A 20,149-nucleotide genomic window follows, 5' to 3' on the forward strand; every position below is an offset into this window, starting at 1 on the left:
CTTTGTTCCAGATTTTATTTTTATGCAGAGAAAACAGAACTAAGCAAGAGTTCATATGAAAAAATTTCCAAAAGTTATGAAAGATCTGTCTGTGTCTACACTAAAATGTAAATGTTGAAGTACCTGAGTTAGCTTAAAATAAGCACTGGAACACTTCAGTGGTGATAAAATGGCAGCTTACCAACAACAGTGAGTTTTCCTTCCCATGTTTCTCAGTCAGAAACAACCAGGGATGGTAGATGAGTATGGGCTTCAGAGTAGAACAGCTGAGACCTTTGCTCTGAATATCTTGGCTCTGAGTATCTTGAAAGAAGCTGGGATGTCTCCCTACTTCAGTGAAAATTGCAGCAATTTAGTGGGTACCATGGCTTGGAAAATAAAGCAATAAAACAGCCAAATAGGAAAAGAAAACCCCAAAGAACCAGACCAAACCAAACCAAACCCCCCCAACCCAAAAACACACGCAGCCCCCACCCCCAAACTCCACTGTTTGCAACATTTGTACATTTAAAAGATGACAATCCAAAACGCATGAGCTATTTATGTGCTTTGCGAGAGTATATAAAGTTGCAATAATAAGTTAGAAAAACAGTTTTGAAAGGGATCCTTATCGCTGTATCAGTTGTGTTTAGAGGATAAGCCAGTCTTTACTGTCTGAGGTCACGAGGAAGCTTTTCATGTTGTGGCAGCTCTTCCTATGACCACCTACTGAGTAGACTTTGCTGCACCTCTTACTAAGTCAGCTGGGACTGCCCACAGTTGAAGAGAGGATACCAGGGTATATGAACCACTGGTACCTATTAGTATGGGAGCTTTTTTCCCATAAAGCTCAACCAGGGAAACAGAAAGAAGTGTGGTTTGGGGAGCTCAAGTTGAGGTAAGAGACAAGGTTGGTACTGCAGAGGGATTCTTCCATCGCATCAGCTTCTGGATCGAAAATGTCTGCTAAGATGTTGGGGTTTGTTTGGTTTTTGTTTGGGATTTCTGTTTGTTCAGTTTTTTTTCAGTTGGGTTTGGTTTTTAAAATCTTTTCCTGTATGTTACTGTCTCTTTGCTACCTATATCTTTTATTTATTTTTTAAAATTTTTATAATAAAGAATCTTTTTATTAGTAGATTGCTGTGCCAACTACAGAATTTTAATATGCCTTCAAGATAAGGCCCTGACAAGGTCCTATGTAAATCAAATACAGCTGTTTCCTAAATCCAGTCATTCCTGCCTTGTTGTTTTCTAGTAATTACCTCATCTACGAGAAATACTGTATTCCTGTATTGTGCCCTTGAGTATACTAAATCTTTCTATTAGCTTGCCTGCTGCTGAGACATCTCAGAGTTTTTGGTGTGGGATTGTTTTTTTTTTTTTTTAATAATATATTTTGTTCATCTAAGTCATATGGGTGTTGTGCTTTGCATCACCAGTATTCCCACTGGTTTAAGAAAGGTTTTGGTGTACGCACTCCTTGCCTCCCTTGAGGTCTGCCTCTGGATATTTGAGATTAGGGCTTGCTTGCATACTCTGGAGTTTTATCAGTCATAAGATGAGATGCCCAAAGTTGGCATTCTGGCTGATTGTAATTTTTTCACAGCATTTCCTGGGAGATGTATATCTATTTCTGTCATTTAGTCCCTGGATTTTCAAGCAATTACTCTAAGAATTAATGAAATGTCAGCAAATTACCCCAGTCTCTCTTGGAGGCCTTTTTGCTTCCAGCTGCAACATAGTTCCAGAGGGTTTTTTAAAATGTCCCCGTCTCTGAAGATGTGGGGCTTGATTTTTTGTATTTGTTCTATGTCAGTTAAGTATGTTATAATTTTCAGGGTCATCTTGTCCTATTTGTGCCCCCGCTACAAAAAACTCCTAAGCATTCATTTATCTTTAGGTATTTAAGTATTTCTATTGTCTTTCACATTGTTTTGATGCCTTCACATGAAAAGGAATCTACTTCCTGGATAAAATCTGGTTTATTTCTCAGATTCAGTGATATGCTGCCTTCCCCTTGCAAATATAGGGTCTTTGTCATGCTTTAAGGAAAACAAAGTTAAATACATTTTCTGTAAAAACTCGTTTTGACATGGTTTGCTTTCTTCTCTGAGTAGAACAGATCAAACCATGCAGAAATCAGATTGAAAGCCTGATGGGACATACTTCTGCTTGCAGTAGTAGTAACCTCTTGTCCCATCAGCCACTTAGTTCTTTCACACTGTGCACTCCATGTCCTTCTGTTCATTTGGGATAACTTCTTTTTCTTCTCTTTTTCCTTGTAAATATTTCATCCCAAGGATAACATTGGCATAATATTGAAAGTGAGAGATACTGTGCAATTTCAGATGTGTAATGTCACCTAAATTTTTCAGGTTTTATATCATAGCTTTCCCTTGACTTTACTCATATTCACAGTCAGTCCTATATGAGACTTCTTGAATGAAAAATTTTTTGAAAGAAAAATTCCTGATTCTATTCCTGATCCTTTTCCAAACCTTTTGGCATGCAGTGATTGCTGCTTTCCATACTGCAGGGGTGAAAAAGCAGCTTCTGTGCACTGTCTTCTACCAATTTTTCATTGCAAAGATGACTAAAGAAATGCCAAATATTGTAAGAGTAATTAGTTTTAAAAGCCCAACAACCTCTGTGTCAATTAAATATTAGTTTTTCACCAAGTATGTTATAGTTCAAAGACTTATATACGTCTCTCTATCTTGTATTTCTAAAATGGTGAAGCATGAAACAACCCATTCTGAATGAAGGTGGATGACAAAATACCATTTGCATTTATAGCATGACTATTTTTACGATTTCCTATTAGCTTATGGGTTTTAATTTTTCTTTAAAAGCCTGTGAAAGATACATTGCCAGCTACATTACTTTCCAGCTAAGCAAAAATGTAAATGTGGGATATCCTCTGGACAGCTAGATTAAGATCTCTGTTAGTCTTCTACTTTTCAATATAGGCATTTTTAGTTCTGCTGTTCATTTCTGCTAGCGCTGGAGGTAGCTGTTCCAAAGCTGTAAAAGTCTAAAGAAAGTGCAAGGAAAGAAGAAACTGGTTCCAGAAAGGGAAGAAAAGAATGTGGCAGAATTTTTTTTCATGATATTACTCTGTTTGAATAATAGCATTGCTTCATTGCAGTAATTTGAAATTTAAAAGTTCATTACAAGAAATAAATGTTTTGATACTGCAGCATTATGTGCTCTGATGACATAATGATTGCTAGCAATTCCTAATAGAGTGACTTGTTCCTAACATATTGACCCTTTATACCTCTTTTGAAAACAGGTTAATGGGATACCAGCTGTATTTGTGAACCTCTTAGAAAAATTGAGATTAACCCACAGTAAACACAGCTTCTATCATAGCATTTGAACATCTGTCAGGGGTTCTGGTTGGAAGTCACACACAAAAATACTCCATATTGACTCATGAACATTTCCACAATCCAGGACACTGTAAGAATGTTGTGTCACTTGGAGTGATAAAGAATGCCAACTGTATTTATTTTCTGAGGGCACTCCTTGCCAGACTGTGAGTAATGCCTTGTTATACATTCTGCATTTTGTGTTCCAAAGTCCACATGGTGTTCCTTGTTCCAAGTCCTGAATCCTGGACATGTTGCAGGCAGAACAAATTTTTATTACCCCTTGGTGTGATCCTTAGCTAAAAGAACAGGGTAGTTTAGATGACAGAGACAACCACTTCAGTGCAATTGAAAAGGAAATTGTGTTTCTTTGTGTTTCTTTGCCTGTTTCATAATTCAGTCTTTGTTTCTGGTGCAGGATAAAGGTGAGCCTTTAACATCTTTGAATGAACATCAGTGCAAAGCTTATCATAAAATCTGACCTGAGTATAGCTCTGATAAGACACCATCTGATCTTCAGTAAACACCCAAGTGTAAGTAGCATAAATTAGTCTTTGAAGTTTCTAAAGTAATTTCCTTCATCTTCTTCTTAAATAACTTGGCTGTGGATGGCCCATCAGTTTAAATGATAGAACAAAAGATCCTACAGCTACAAAACAAACTATTTTGGCTTGCTTCTTGGGTGGTTGCTTATTGTTTTAAAAGACAATGGGAATTGTCATAGTGTTTTGGATTATTTTCATAAATTTATTGAATATTTATTGTCAGGAATACTTCAGTTTTTTATTTTGCAGTTTGATACTAACATTTTAAAGAAATCCTCTGGTACTTTCCCAATTTTCCGTGACTTTTTCTAACCGCTTGCTCTCAAAATCGTTTTAATTTTTATTTGTGAACTGAGTAAACAATCTGGAAGTCATTGATAGACAATAAAAATGGCACCCCACAATACTATTAAAAAAAAAAAAAAAGGGCGACAGACACTATTATCTTGTCTATGTTTGACATACTTTCCTAAAATTTCCCACAATTACTGGCTCAATTTCAGCTCCACTGGTGGTAAAAAATGTAGAAATGTTAGTATACACAGGGCACTGATGTGAGGTGGTGTTTCGGATCATCCATTGTTATTTATTGCTATTTATTACTTCTGTATTACAGTTTCTGGGTTCTAGCCTCATGGATCAAGTATTCCATTGAGCTTGGCACCAGGCCAGCTCTAGAGAGCAAGACTGTCCCTGCCACATTAGGTTAAAACACCGTAGTTAAACTGCTGGTGAGCCGTGCATGTCGAAATATCTCCTTGGTTAGCAGAAATGCAGAGGCAGACCAACACAGCTCCCAGGAAATTACAATACTAGTTTGTGCTTTCACAACAACAACTTCCATGTGGAGGTTATGCATTCTTTACCACTGTATGATCAAGGCACTTATGGATATTTGATTCTACTCAATACTACAGTATAAGTATTTTAGGAATAAACATAAAAATTGTGGTGGGGGATGAAGGACACTTACCATGAAAGACTTAGTAGTATTAGGTTTTATTCCCTACTGGCAGATGCAGCAATAACTTGTCTTTCCTGTATGTTTATGTAGGTAGCTGGAGAGCAGGGGAAAATAAATTTCAAATAGGTTCTATCTTTCTTGTGAAAATTGCTCTTAGACAAATATATCACTGTATACACTGCTATAGTCTCTGATTTGGCAGGTCAAGTTCACCCCTAAGCAGAGGCGACCAGATTCAGTAGACACATAACATGTAAGGACCTGTGGAAGTAATTTTTTAAACTATACGTGTTACTATGTTCACAGTAGCATAGAGTCTGCTATTACTGGAGAACTGAACATATTTTGACTGATCTGAGATCAAGTTGTAGACTTAAAACCTCTTTCTTGTTCTGATTAGTTTTGACCAGAGGAAGTTTATTTCATTTATTTGTTTAAATGAGCCTTTCTTTCAGAGGAAGGTGTTTCATTACCCTTTGAGAACAGGCACATGTGCCAGAATAAATATGTTTTCACCTCTGTAGATTTTTCCTAGGGGGGAAAGGTACTGTCTTTTCTTTGTTTTTGGGAATAGATGAGATTTCCATAACTGTAAGAAGACAATAATTTGTGGACACCTTGAACTACTGGTTTGTCTATAAACTTAGCTGGTAAAAAACTGGAGTGGCATACTGAATTAAGTTAGTACAGTATAACATATTAGCCTGGAGCATTTTTACTTACCCTGAATTACATTAGTTCTTGATAATGATTGGATTGTTTCTTCTTCAGCACCAAATGCAGCATTGCTGGGAATTCACCATGTTGTGTAACGAGATTAACATTTATTTATGGATTTCATTCATCAGTACTGAAGTAATTTCCCAAAGGCATTTTTGAATGCTTTATTATTATTATTGTATCAACTTTCCATTGTATCATCATGATATTTTTGGTAGGGAGGTGGCAAGTATGCAGGCATTTCAAAAGAATGCAGGAACTTGGAGCCCCACTGGAAGGCTTTCATTTGTCATTTTTTAAAATTTCCAGTCTGCTCTAGGTATTAATATTTCTTGTTATCAATTATAATGGGTAAATAAACTGCTTTTAATTAATTTCTAATTGTTTCATAGTTTAGACAAAAGAGAGAAAGGGCTCTTTCTGGATTTCTTGAGAGTAGGACAATGATTGGGATCTTCATATGATCTCTATAGCAGTAACATTTATAAATTCTAAACTGGTAGAGGTTACAGGGGTGTACATTCCCTGCCCTAAAGTCCTTTGTGGATCTTTAAGATTTAGGCAAGCTCCCCCCCCCGTCCTTAAGAAACATTCCCCCTTTGTTTTCTCTTGTGCTATCCAGAAATAAAAGCCAACTTGCCTTTTATTTATTTATTTATTTAAATGTCTCTGGAAGGTTTATTCTCTGAGATCACAGTTCTCTGGAACACCTCCCATGGAGAGAGGAAGATACTTCTTTTGCTTCTTTACAAAGCACTTTGATGTAATATTTCCATTGTGTAGCTTATTTAGCATGTTTCTGGCTACATATTTACTTTGCTATAGCCTTCTGAGAATATCATTATTAAAACCTCACATATCATACTATGAGAAGCATTGATTTATAGTAATCTTACTGGGATTATTTTTGGGTTGGCTAAAAGATCACTGGGTAAGGCTATCACTATAGATGCTAAAATTGGACCTGAGACCACTAGGTAAAGACCTACTTTTCTCCCTCACAAATCCAACCTGTTGAAGATGCACAGCTATCAAGTCTTTGAGATCATTTTTTCCACTTAAAACTTTGCAGTACAACAGGAAAAGAGCTGTGCAGCTGCGTGCCCCATCTAATCCATGTAACGAATGTAAGAGATCACAGAAATAAAGCCTAGCTCAATCAAGTGACATCACATTAGGAATTGCAAAGAAAAGACTTAAGAGTTTAGTAATCCACTGATGGAGGTGTTTAATATTTCTTGTCTAGAAGTTAGACCTTTTTAAGAGCTATAGGGAATGAGCGTTAACCCTGCTTTAAAACAAATAGAAAGAAACCTAATATGAAAACATTTTGAAACAGTTCCAGGAAGTCAAGTGTCATTATCCTTGCCTGTAGTGATGAAGCATTTTAGAGACAGGTCAAATTCCTTCCAAGAGTAAATTGCATTAGTGGGCACAGAACATCTGGAAAAATATGGTATGTCTAGAAACACCCTAAATGGCCTGTTTTCAGAAGACTTGTCTGTATAGAATGGCTTGATGTTTTTCCTGTGTGTGGCTTAGTTGGTTGGTTTTTTGTTTTTTTTTTCCAAAGTAGAATATGGGCTAGGAGATGAGATATAAAAAAGTATTTGGAAGACTATGGTCTATTTATGTAGCATTGACTATTGGAAAAAAATAATGGTTTTGAATGGAGAAATGAAGTCATATGTGATTGCGGGTAATTTGTAGTGGGAAAGGATATAGAGTGAAGATAGGTCAAAGAAAAAAAATCTGAAGATCTACATTGTGGGTTTTGCCTTGAATGGTTTACATTTTGCAGATGGGCCATAAGTAGATCAGTTTGGAAGTTTTTTTAATCTGGGAAATTCTTGTTCACAATTCACGAATCAGTTGTTTTGTTTCCCTTAGGGAGAACATGACTAAAGTCTTTTAAAATTATAATGAAACACTTGGCTTAGCTTTACTGTAGAAGTCAACTCAAAATTTTACATAGCATCTCACACTTTACATTGTTCTTCAAAGTGAACAGGAACAAAGAATTTGTCCCTGAAATTACGTCTGTTATGTTTTGTTGTGAAAAGTACTTTGATTCTAATTGGTCACAGATAAAGTTGTGTATTGTAAATGCAGTGTTTACATTAAATTAGTATTGAATTTTCATTGAGCATTTGGTGGGAAAAGTGGTAAGAGTTTGGAGCAAGGGTACCAAATTTTGCAAGGATTTAAGTTCTTGCATATTGAACATATTATTGAGTATAAGCACAGTCCTCACTTGCTCAAAAGGTTGACTCGGACTTATTTTTGTCCTGATACTGTGGAGTGGAAAGAAGTAGGCTTGTGTTGAAATCTTCTTATGATGAAGCTTCAGTTCCACAGAGGCAAATACCCAGGATAGAATTTAGCATTAACCAGCTTCTTTCAAACCATTATTCCAAATTGGAGTGCTTGTAACTTCCCTTTTAATGTTGGTTTGCACCCTTGTCCTCTGCCACTCTAGGTCAGGGAAGTTTTAAAAAGTGTGCTGAATGCTGTGGGTACACTTATGTTTGATTTTTGTTGCTTAAGACTATAAAGGAAATGTTAGGAGAAAAGGCTTCAATTTAAAATTTCCAGATATATCTTGCAAATACAGCCAGGACTGGTTTTAGAATTGTCTGCCTCCTGTTTAATTTGTACCTCATCAAGTCAAAGAAGAAAGAACAAGTGTGGCATATAAAAATTGTACTAAGGTGCATTTAGATGAGAAATTCTGTTTCCTCAGTTTCTAAGGCGCATTTGAATAGCTATTTTTGAATAGCCTTTAAGGCAATTTCAGGCATAGAGCAAGAACAAGGCCAGAGGCCAGCTGGAGAATGTGTTTCAATCAGTGAAACACTTTATTTTCAAAATATTTTCTCACATATACTTTTGGTAAATAGGAAATGTTTTAGAAACATGATAGTGTAAAGGAATAGTCATGGACTACATGCTGAATCAAATCACTACTGGTATCAAATGGTTCCTTTAGCTCGAGTGGACAATTTGTTGGCAGTACTGTTGAAATATCTCTGCTTTATTGCCTTGCAACTATTAAATAATAGTTTCAGATATTTAAGGCTCTACTCTGTGTCTTACAGGGGCAAGAAATACCTGTCTATTTTCTGTTGAATGCCCCTTTTGTTTCACTCATTTTGCTGTACTCCTTGTATTAGTTTCTTTGCAAATAGGGATAGTTCAGGATGCACTCTGTTGCTACTTACGATGGAGACAGAAACCACAGCACCATCTTCACTGTAAGCAAAACTCTTTTCATGTCTATCGAGTGTCTGAACAGACAAAAGAGCTTTGATCACTTTCAGCCTCTTCGAACAAGGGACTTGTTTTAATTATAGAATGCTTTAGCTATTACTAAACATTTGCCTGGCACAGTTGGCATATGACATCATTTTACAAAAGCTTGGGTTTCTTTAGTGCATTCCAGCCTTAGGCTGCTCTTCTTAGAACTAAAGAAGGAACATTATTTTTCCACCAACTGAGGAAGGTATCTTTAAATTACAGCCAATAAAAATAAGATGATAATCCAGAACCATTCCCAAGTAATGACCACAATGCAGCAGTCACCTAACAAAGACTTATTTATATTCACTACTGCAGTATTTCTGGTGACCTCATGACAATACCAAAAATTTTCCCATTCCCGCATGCAGAAAAAAAATAAAAAAGGATAGAATTTCTGGTAGTCTCCCCACCAGTTTTCATTTTATAAAGTTGTATTGCTCTCTAAAAAGAATTCCCAAAAATGATGGAGAATGATTTTCTATCATTGTATATGCTGTATACAATGTATATTATAGATGAAATGCCATGTAGGGTGAGTATAATGTAAGAAGAATCTGTCAGGTCTGTAAATGAATAATGAAAACAGTAAATAATATTTAATGTTTGAGTTTGACTACATTGCAATATGCATTGTTCATATAGAGTACTAATATTTGTTGTCACTGGTAACAACATTTTCTTTATTTCTTAAAGTGGAGTAAGATACGATGAAATGGGTCTTGTTAATTACATTTTAGTAATTCTTCGGTAGAGCAGAATATGAAGACTATTCTCAATGTCATTTTTGTAACCAGTGTAAACTCTATACATATCCCATCATTTGGGCTTATTTGTACTTGTCTTCATTCAGCTTTAAGACTTAAGTCAAGATTATTTTTTCCCCTAATGAGATGTAAACTATTCATATTTTTCACACAACACAGTATGTTTAAAACTTAGCATAGTGTAGCTACAATATTATGACAGTGGCTGTCTGAAATAAAAGTTTTATAAAAGCCTCTCAAGTTCATTGAATGATTTCTCAGAAATAAAGACTGCTGAACTAAAATTTTACAGTCTGGAGTTCATGCAGGTTCAGTCTTTTCCTCTAGTTTTGGGAAATTGATTTGGTTTTGGATATCTCAGCATCACCAGTGTAAAGTACTGCTTCTAGATAAAGCAAAAAAAAAAAAAAAATTCTCACTGAATCTTGGTATTTATGCTTTCCCGTAGGTCTCAGTTCTGATTTGATTAACTACAGAAGTGCAGGGTGAATTAGGGAGAATCAGTAACCAAGGCAGAGGAATTTTTAACACTATTGTAAGTATTTCAGTCATATTTTTGTATAAACTAAAATTTCTTACTTTTCTAATTACACACCTGAAGGAATTTATTTAGGATTTGTTTGTATTTTCAGCAGTAGAAATCCTATTCCAGTTGTATGTTGCATATGTTTATCATTACCGAGTAGCTCTTTGGTCATCTCTAAATTTATGTTTTTAACAATTTCAGTGTAAGTAGGGCTATATCTGCAATGTATGGTAAATCCAATGGAAATTAATATGCCTGGGCTATATTTATGTGAATTTTCTTTAAAAAGCTTGTCAGTTTACCATCTGGTGATTTTTCTCATGCTAAGTCTCAGAGATTGTTTAGTTTACTAGTTGGTATTACTAAATATTTGACATAAGAAATCTTGTTTTCTCAGGACCATTACCAGAATACTCTTATCTGACTTAACTAAATTTCAAAAATCTTAATATATCTATTTATATATCCTCATTCTGATGGCTTTTGGGCCAGTTTTTAGAACACACGACTTTGCTTACCAGTGTAAAGAAGTCTTTGCATTACTGTGTTTTTGATGCACATGATTCAAAAAGCTACAATTATTTACCTATATTAAACACATTACAGAAATTATAGCTTATGGTTTTGTAATTCAGTGCATAGGTTGTGCATTACCACTCAAGGCACTACAGTTGACATCAAGAATCCAAAACCTCATTAAATTGGATAAGTGCAAATGCTATTCAATACCATTTTACATTTGGCAGTTTTAGCCTTCTGTTTTCTCAAGGTTGAGTAAGATCTTGTTTTCTTAAGCTTTGGATTTGCCTGCCTTTGAAAGAGAACTTAATTTTCTATTTTAGAAAAATTATCTCTCTGCAGTGTCTACAGGGAGCATCTACATGACAAAATTAAGCAGTGGAGCTGTAGTCATCTTTATCACACGAATCCTTCCCCAGAGATTAGACTGTATTTATTCAAGTATCTGAAGTATTTCAGTATATTTAACATGAATAGATTCATATTATCATTAATTATGCTATTTAAACCCTGTTCAACTTAATGCTCAGATAAGTCATGTTCTTCAGGAGCCATTTATATGTCTAGGGTGAGAAGTTATTAGGATAACGTCATTGACAGTTGTAGTAGCTCTGATTTATCTCTATTAGCGTGACATATTGAAACCTCATTAAATTTCTCTGTTACATCAAGGGATGCCAGCCTTGTCAGTTGGTGAAAGTTGTACACTATAACCAGCTGTGTTTTCAATTTAGGAAGGTCTTAGCACAGGCGTGAGACAAAAATGTGAGCCTCCCTTGTTTGTGTTCACATCATACCTCTAAGCAGTGGGTGGAGGGTTAATGTGCTGACGTTTTGTGAAGGCTACCTGCATTTCAGGAGGATGCCCTTTGTCTTCTAAGGTGTTGATAGGTCTTTATTCCTCCAGTAAATCTGATACAGTGCTGGAGCCCAGCTGCTGGTCCTGTGTTTTCACATAGATAGCAGCCTTTTAAAATATTTTTGCAAAATATAATAATTCAAAAAGCAACTGTGTGCCCTAAGTAGTGTTATTAATGCATAGGTAGAACTTGTAAACATGAACTGTTTGATTATATAGATCTAAAATAAGCTTTGTATCCAACATTATTTTATTCTACTGATTCTGGAATGGTGCAGGGTCTCTGCAAGCATTTGTCCTGAGTTAACCACTTCCTGTACTTCCCCTGAGAAGCAGTGGTGCAGTCCTAGAGGGGAATGAGAAGGAAGAGAAATTATTTTGGGACTATTTGGGGTAAGTTTTCAGGAGTTCTGAGCTAATCCAAATGCCCACTAATTGACCTGGATGCATTCTCCTCATGCAGTTTTACAAGGAATAAATTTGGAGAGGGAGAACTGGAGAGGGAAGAGAACACAAAGCAAAAAAACCTACAAACCGCATTTCTGTGTTTCTCTTGAGCTCTCTGCCTTTCCTTTGGGTTGGCACAAGTTTTCTGTCTCTCTCACTCATTTTAACTGCTCTTCTTCCTGGAGGATGAGGAGCCAGAGTAGGCTTTGCTGCTTTTCATTTGCACCCGCCCTGGAATGCCTTTGAACACTGGCAGGGAATTCTTACAGGGCACTGTGAAGAAGAGGGGCAGCAGGACTGCCAGTCTAGTCTGGCACTTGTGAAAGACTTCAAAACACATCTCCTCATAATAGGTGTTATTTTTATGCTGCATAGAAAGGGAACCAAACCAGAAATTTTGTGTAATGTGACAGAAATATTTAGATATGAATCTGACTTAATGCTGATTTTTCAAAGCTTCACTTAATGGAAGCATACATTTCAAAGGATGCTGAGCTGGAAAATGTTTCTGCTTTCTGTGAGGGCATTAGAAGTTTTGATTTAAGAGAAACAGCTATTTGAATAAAAGGTAGCTGGTGCAACATGAGAAGTAAGTGTTTAGAATACAGGAAGTTTAAATCACATCTCTGCAATGTTATCAGGGGAGTCACCACACTGTTATACCCTTGACTTTCCTTGGGTGGAACTATTCCACTTTATAGAAAAGAAGAAAATAAAAATTAAAGGGAATTTAAGTCTTAGTATTGCACAGGACTTTGTAAAGTCATTCCCTAACTCAAATACTGCTTTATGATGACCTGAAATTGAACATGTATAACAAGGTAGAAAAATAGCTGGGAGTAGCAAATCTGATGTAAGCCTCTTTCCATCACTTTTTTTCCTTACCTCAGTAGAGTTGAGAGCCAAGGGAATCCTGAGCCAGCACTGATTTAGGCAGGTATGCACACCAGGTGCAGGATGATGCATTCACAGTCTCCCTCCTGGTTAGCTTGTGCAGTGCAGTTTCTGCAGTGAAATACCTGCTTCTTAGTCCATGAGAATGTGGTTGTACAGCTTCTGGTCACAGATCTCATGCAGTTCATGGTATGATCTCTGCACAGGAGTCATTTGCACAGTGAAGATCAGCACTTAAAGAACTGAGTCTCATCAGTTGTAGCATGGCCCCCTCCTTATAAGTGTTCCACACCCTGTGAAAATCCTTCTTTAGTTAGCTTTCAGACTCCATTCTCAAGAAAATGAGGTTTAGAGGATGACTCTCTTTCTCTTTCTCCCTGAGGAACTTAGTTTATTTGCATAAACTAGAAACCTGAAAACATAACAAAAGCAGATATTTCTTCTTTGAGACTGAAGAATATGAATGTGTTGAAACATTTGTTTTTCAGCATTATTAAAAAATTACCATCTTCATTCCGGGGTAGACCAGTGCTTTTTTTTAATCACTGTCCTTGGTTTCCTAGTGAACTAAGATGTTCTCTGACTACTACCGTGGAATTATGTGGCTTTTTCCTAATAATGATAGAATTTTAGGGTTAAAAGGGAGCACAAGAGAGCATCTAGTTCATCACCCTGCCCCAAGGCAGCATGAGCTAATCCTGACAGATGTTTGTCTAACCTGTTCCAGAGCTTTACAGATATTCTTTAAGGCCCCCAGGCAACTTATTACAGAGCTGCACTCCATTTACTCTTGGGTATTTTCTGCTAATGTTTAAAAAAACTTCTGGTGTTAAGCTTGTCCCTTCTTGTCACTGTGGATATGGGAAGCAGATTGCTAACTTGCCCTTTGCAGTAGTTTGGGGCTGTTTGTGTTTTGTGCTTGGTTGGTTGGTTTGTGGGCTTTTTTTAGCTTAAAAATCATATAATGTCTTTGCTATTTTACTTTGCTTCCTAGAGTTCCAGTCCTTTCAGTCTTCTCATGCGGCTGATGTTTCTGTAGACCATGCATATTGCTATCCTGTATACCTGTAAGCTCCAATCAGACAATTCCTGCATTTCTTTTTTACCATTACCCAGAATATATTCTACCAATCAGTTTGACTGCATTTTTCTTTACTAGAAACTTAGCTCTTCATAAACCCCTCTTCATTTGTAGTCTACTATTGAAATGATACATAGCAGCAGGACAGAGATAGCTGATGTATTTTTTGTGTTAAGAGATTACCACTGCAGGCAGTAGTTACATCTATATCCTTACTTAGTAGTTACTCTTTTCTCAGTATGTGCTTAAGACCAGTGTTGGAGACTAGATACTGAACTGGATTATATTACCAAGAGTGGCTGTATGCTCGAATAATCCATGGTTTTCAGTGATGTTTTACTGCTGAGTATATGAAACTTCTAGGCAATGTTTCTTTAATGCTTTAAAAATCAGTGTAATAATTGGACATGTTAAAAGACATATTGAATGTTCATTTTATACTAAGCTTATAGACAGTTATCTGCACCGTAGGCTATCTTGCTGATGGTCCTGTCATTTGCTGTTCCACAGAAGAGCCAGCAAATGCTGTGGGTCAGGGGAAGCCCCTGGCCTATGGGAACTCTATGGAAATAATTTTATCCCAGCTTAAAATGGAGGGACTTGTGGCCAATCCATGTGCATCCATGGAAGCTAGGCATTTATAGATATCAGAGGCACTATGAATGACTTGTAATCTTCAGGGAAATCTTTAACGAGCATTAACCCTAGCCATAGTCTTGAATTTCCATGGCTGTCTCTACAAAAATGAGTCTCTTGGGGAAAACAGTGTTTTGGTTTGATTGTTAAATTCAGAGTGAAGAGTTCAGTTATTTGTGTAAGACTGTTATTAAGTCATCATGTCTTAAGAGTTAAATGATTTAAAGGACTTTGCTATACAAGAACTTTCATTTTCACCAACCCTGTCTTACTTGAAAGCAAACCTTCAGGGTGGGAATACAGCTTCTGAGAAAATTTTCCTCAATAAAGAAAATTCTTTTTTGCTATTACTTTATGTAAAAAAAAAAAAACCAACCCAGTTTCTTTTCTTTTTCTTTCTTTCTTGTTTTCTTTTTAAGCATTCATGTATTATCATAGTCATGTCTCTGTCACTGTCCCCATTTTTTCTTGAATGTTCTGTTTTAAGATTTGTGCACCTTGTCTAAAAAGCCAGCTGGGATGCCACAAATAGTGTGCTCTATTTATGGCTGCAGAGTAATTACAATGGAATTTAAAGACTTGGTTTATAGATCCAAGACGAGGATCTTCTGTGTACACTAAAAGGATGAATCCTTTCCAGACCACTTCTTATTTGGCTGAAGATGAACTTGAGGAAGCATTTTGGAGTGTCAGCCAAGGCTGCTTTTAGAAAGACCTGGGTGGGATTCATACTGTTGATATCCAAATATAAAGAGGCCCTGATTTTAATCTCTGCATGGTTACTTTATTGTAGTTATGAAACCATGAATTAACTTTAAGGCTTTCAGGGATGAAAGGAGAGATATAAGCAAGTGCCTGTTATCTTTTTTAGATTCATGGGAAAATATTTCATCTAGTGTCCTAGCAGCTTTCTCTTGTGGACTTGTCTTTTGTTTATTCTGTTTCTGTGGTCTATGCATTTTAGTTTGTTTCCTGTGAGAGCAAAATCTCTGTGACTGAGACGTTACAGGAACAGGAGAAGAAGATGGGCAATTTGGGAAGGAGAGAGGGGCTAATCTGCTATATATAAATGAAAGTGTACTAAGTATTCTCTGCTTAAGGTGAAGCTGAATATGGTTCTTTCGGGTAAATGTCACTGAAAATCGCACAGTTTCAGTATTCCTTAGCAAAAGAGTTTATTTCAGAATTCAGTAAGGAGCAACAGTTTCAGAATATAGGCCTAATCATATGAGGGATATAAATATAATCATTCAAAGGAATATATTTTAGATTATCCAGAAACCTTTTAGAGTTTAAATACTGTTCTCTCTCCAGTTTCTTTAGACACCTCAGGTCATGAGGTGTCCATAAATCATACGGATGTCAGGGTATAATTTGTAGGACAAATACTCTGCATAAAATTTTAACACTTAAACATAAATGAAAGTAACTTTGGGACAGGAGAGAAATATACATTTATAGTGTGTGTGACATAGAAAAATGCATTCTCTAAACACTAAATGATTTTGAGGTAGAGAGGTCTCTTTGCTGTCAAACTAAGACTTACTTTGTCCTCAACACAAAGGATATTTGGCTGCATGACTGTATTCCTAAGCAAATGTTTATATTTTGGTTAAAGAATAAGATATGCTGGTATTCTCAATATATAGACACAGTCTCTTTCTGCTTTGCTTCTTGAGATGTAGTCAAATGGGATTTCCATGTCTAACTTGAAGGCAAAACTGGACTCATCTGGCGATAATGACATTAGTTAATGAGCCATGGCCTATAATGTACAGGCGGTACAGAAAACAGCAGTGATACCACTTTGAATGTAGCCACTGAGTGAACATACAGTTAAAAACAGGCTTGCTTCTCCTCATTAGCATGAAAAATCAGATGCTTCAAAGTCCATTATGCATTCTTTTATTATGAAGTTATACCCCTTGAGCCGACCTGCATGATAATGATGTTATTAAAAAATGCCTTCCAAAAATGAAATTCCCTGCTTCATTTATCTTTCTTCATGGAGTAGGAACATTTTCTTTTTTCCTCCATCTGCTCCACTCTGCATTTCAGCTTTTCTTTTTTTCCTACAATGTCATTTAACAGCTGTAATAATGTATTAGGGTTCCTATATATAGTTAAACTTGTGGTCTTAGCACAGTTAGAGTAAGACAACAGAAAATGCAAAATTAAAATTTTGGTGTGCCAAAAAGGTGGCCTAAATGGAGTGATGTGGTTGTCCTTGGCAGTCTGCTCAGCAGATACTTGTCAGCGTCACTTGGGGGGGAGAGGGAGCAGGAGATGAGCAAAAAAAGACCATCTGCTGTGTGGTTTTTTACACTGGGATTTTACAGTTTTCCTAGTCCCTGTTCCAAAAGTGGCAGATCTTGAATGTCTGTGTGGGTTTTTTTAGTGGTTACATATAGCTGCAGTGCATGTTGGCAAACAGAACTGACACCATCTTTATCAGGAAGCAAACAATTGTGTCCATAGTTAGTCCAAGTTTAGCAAGTACTCCTGTTCAACCTGACCATCTCTGCATGCCCAACCTACAGCATTTTGCCTTTTTACCCTTCTCAAAGAGGAACCAGCATAACGAAATTCCTGGTATTTTAGTGATCCTCTACAAATATTATTGCAACTATATTGGCATAAGTGAGAATGTCTCTTTGGGGCAAAGGCTGCTAGTTAAATGAATATGCTTATGCCACGCAGACTGCCTATCAGTTACTGGAGCACTGTCAATATTTTTACATTTTTAAATTTTTTTAATGAGTGGATATGAGGACACAACAAAATTAATACATCCAAAGATTAGAAATTATTTATAACTTTGTAGAATGTAAAAATATGTGGAATAAAGTACACTTGTGTACCTGTGCCATGTGAAACTTGTTCTTTTCCACACATTAGTGGGAATTTAGGTTTACAAACTTGGCATACCTTTTCCTTCTCCTAGGTCTATATTGCAGGAATCAGCTCCAATATCCTGCTCTGTCAGCATGGGCAAAATGCCTAGTGAAATCAGCAAATTCATGAACTGGACTTTAAAAGGGTAACAAGATCTGAATATAGGAAGTACAATGTCACCCCTTTTTGACAGAAAAAAAATTGCCCTTAAAAGCTTAGCTGAGCCTAAATCATCATTTAGGTAATTCAGCTGACAGTTATTTAATGTTGGCAGCAGTATGTGTGTATGTACCACTGCCTGCTAGTCAATGGAAGATGTCATAACCATTCAAGTGATTTATCAGTTTATAATTGTTATGCTCTGTAGTAGCTAGAGGCCAAGAGGAAGATAGTAGAGATTCTGCTTTAGCTCAGATTTTCCCTGTGGAAACATCCTACAGAATTGTAGTAAGAATGAAATAAGTGCTTTAGTATGGAAGCTAAATAGAATTATCTCATCCAAAATCCTATATAATTTACTGGCCATAATTATAATTCTTTGCTCTGTTGACCATAACACAGAATTGCTCTTACTGTGGGATGTTTGAGAAAACAAACTACAAAAATTTTTTATGAGGTTATCATTCTCCATTAAATTTGGTAGTATTCTTCCAAAATGATCTAAATAAAGTGTCCAAAATTAGCACATTCTTCAAGAGGTTTTATAAAGGCAGTTGTGCTACCATAATCCATTTCTACCAAAGAAAAGATTAGGTATAAAGAATAGGACAATCTAAAGCAATCAGTGCTCAATTTACCAAGCCACAAGCACAAAAAAAAAAAAGATTAGGTGGGCTTACTCCCTAGTAGAGTAGTTTCTCCATGCTTTCCTTTTTATTCCAAAGTTGATACCAGAATGATCAAAGACTTCTGTAATTTAAATCTTTTAAAGCCACATGCAGTTTCTTGGGTTGTAAATATTACCTTCCAACTATGAACAGTGTTAAGTGATTGAGGTTTGCCTGAGTCCACAGATGTCCTGAATCAAATCTCAAAGCTGCTTCTGTCCTGCCACTTAGAAAAAAAAAGATGATGCACATCATTGTTCCTATTATTAAATGTTTCCATAATGGCCTTTTTAGCAAGTGGTTTGCATACTTCCCCAGGAATTCACATGTTCTCTCATTACTGTGAGTGCAGAAAGCTTTGAACTTCTGCCATCCAACCATACTACCCTTAGCCCTCTCAAATTTTGCACATTCTTAAAACAAAAGTCTGCCTTGAGCACTTAGATACTTTGTTTTTGTACATTTTCTTTAGTAGAAATGGATGTAAGCATTATGGTAAAAGAGCTGCCTTTACAGAGTAAAATGTGAAACTTTCAATCAGTACTATTTTTAGAGACTATTTGGACAATTACAGAAAAATCTTACAGAATTTATTTTAGAATGCTAGCTATCATATGATTAATTTATAGCTTTTTTTTTAATATTCATAATAGTCATATCAAGAATTGCTTATTGTACAAGACTGTTTAAAGGGTAAACATTACAGAAGAAAAGAAGCCATGGGAACACTGGAGACAAGTGACTTGAAAACTTTAGCACGGCAGTAACAAGGTGATATTCATAAGAAATAAAAGAGAAAAATAATCTGGGTTTTCCAAATGCATGGGATTACAGTAGCTAGAAAATTAGAGCTAGATTTTCATATTTAGCTCAGCACAGCTCCATTTTTTGTGTTTAGCATAACATGCTGAATAATTGCCTCTCTCTGGCACTGAGACATACTGGGATATGGGTGTGCTGCATGTAATCAGGATGGATCAGTACTGTGCCTTTTTCCTACCTGATACAGTTTCTGTTAGGTGTATCTGCAGCTTTTGCACAGTTAGGCATTCTGAGCTTTTAACAAAACTAGCAAATTTGTTTCCAAAACTCAGCTTTGAAATATGGACAACTAGTCGCACTGTTTTCATGACTCAGATGGGAGATCTGTGACAGAGGGGTTAATATGGTTTCAGGTCACCATTACACAGCCAGTCTGATGCCCTGCTTTAACTCAGCGCTGTACTTGGACAGGAAATAGAAGGGACAGGAGTATCTCTGAGCCAGTTTTAGATCCTTCTGAAGTCTGAGACTGTCCTCAGATGTACCTAGTTCTTACAAAAAACCAGAGCAACCTCAGAAATCCACTGTCATTGCTGTGAATGGAGTGCAGCAGTGGTCAGGAAATTCAGTCCCTTGTTCTGTGTGGAGAGTTTTGTACAAGTGATCAGAGATACCACTGTTACCTGCATAATTTTTTTTTAATACCTTGAGAAATTCCTTTCAGGGATGCAGGTTATATTTTAAGTTGTCCTTCTTCTGCTTGTGTGTTGTAAAAGGGCTGAGGCGTTCAAAGCCGAGTTAGGCCCAACACACATTGGGACCATTATATGTACTTTCACACACAGGATGGGAGATCTTCATAATCTTATAAGGTCTAGATTAAAAAGGAATAGATTGCTTTACATCTGTGTATAGACTATATTTAAATCATGTATCTGGTTTTGCTGTCTGAATTTTTTATTAACGTACCTTCACTTTTATTTAAATGCCAGTATAGAAAATGCAGTACTCTAGGCCACCAGATCTATGTAAGCAGCAAAGAGTTAAGAAACAAAGA

This window comes from Corvus hawaiiensis, chromosome 1 (genome assembly GCF_020740725.1).
Source record: "Corvus hawaiiensis isolate bCorHaw1 chromosome 1, bCorHaw1.pri.cur, whole genome shotgun sequence".
Lineage (NCBI taxonomy): Eukaryota > Metazoa > Chordata > Aves > Passeriformes > Corvidae > Corvus > Corvus hawaiiensis.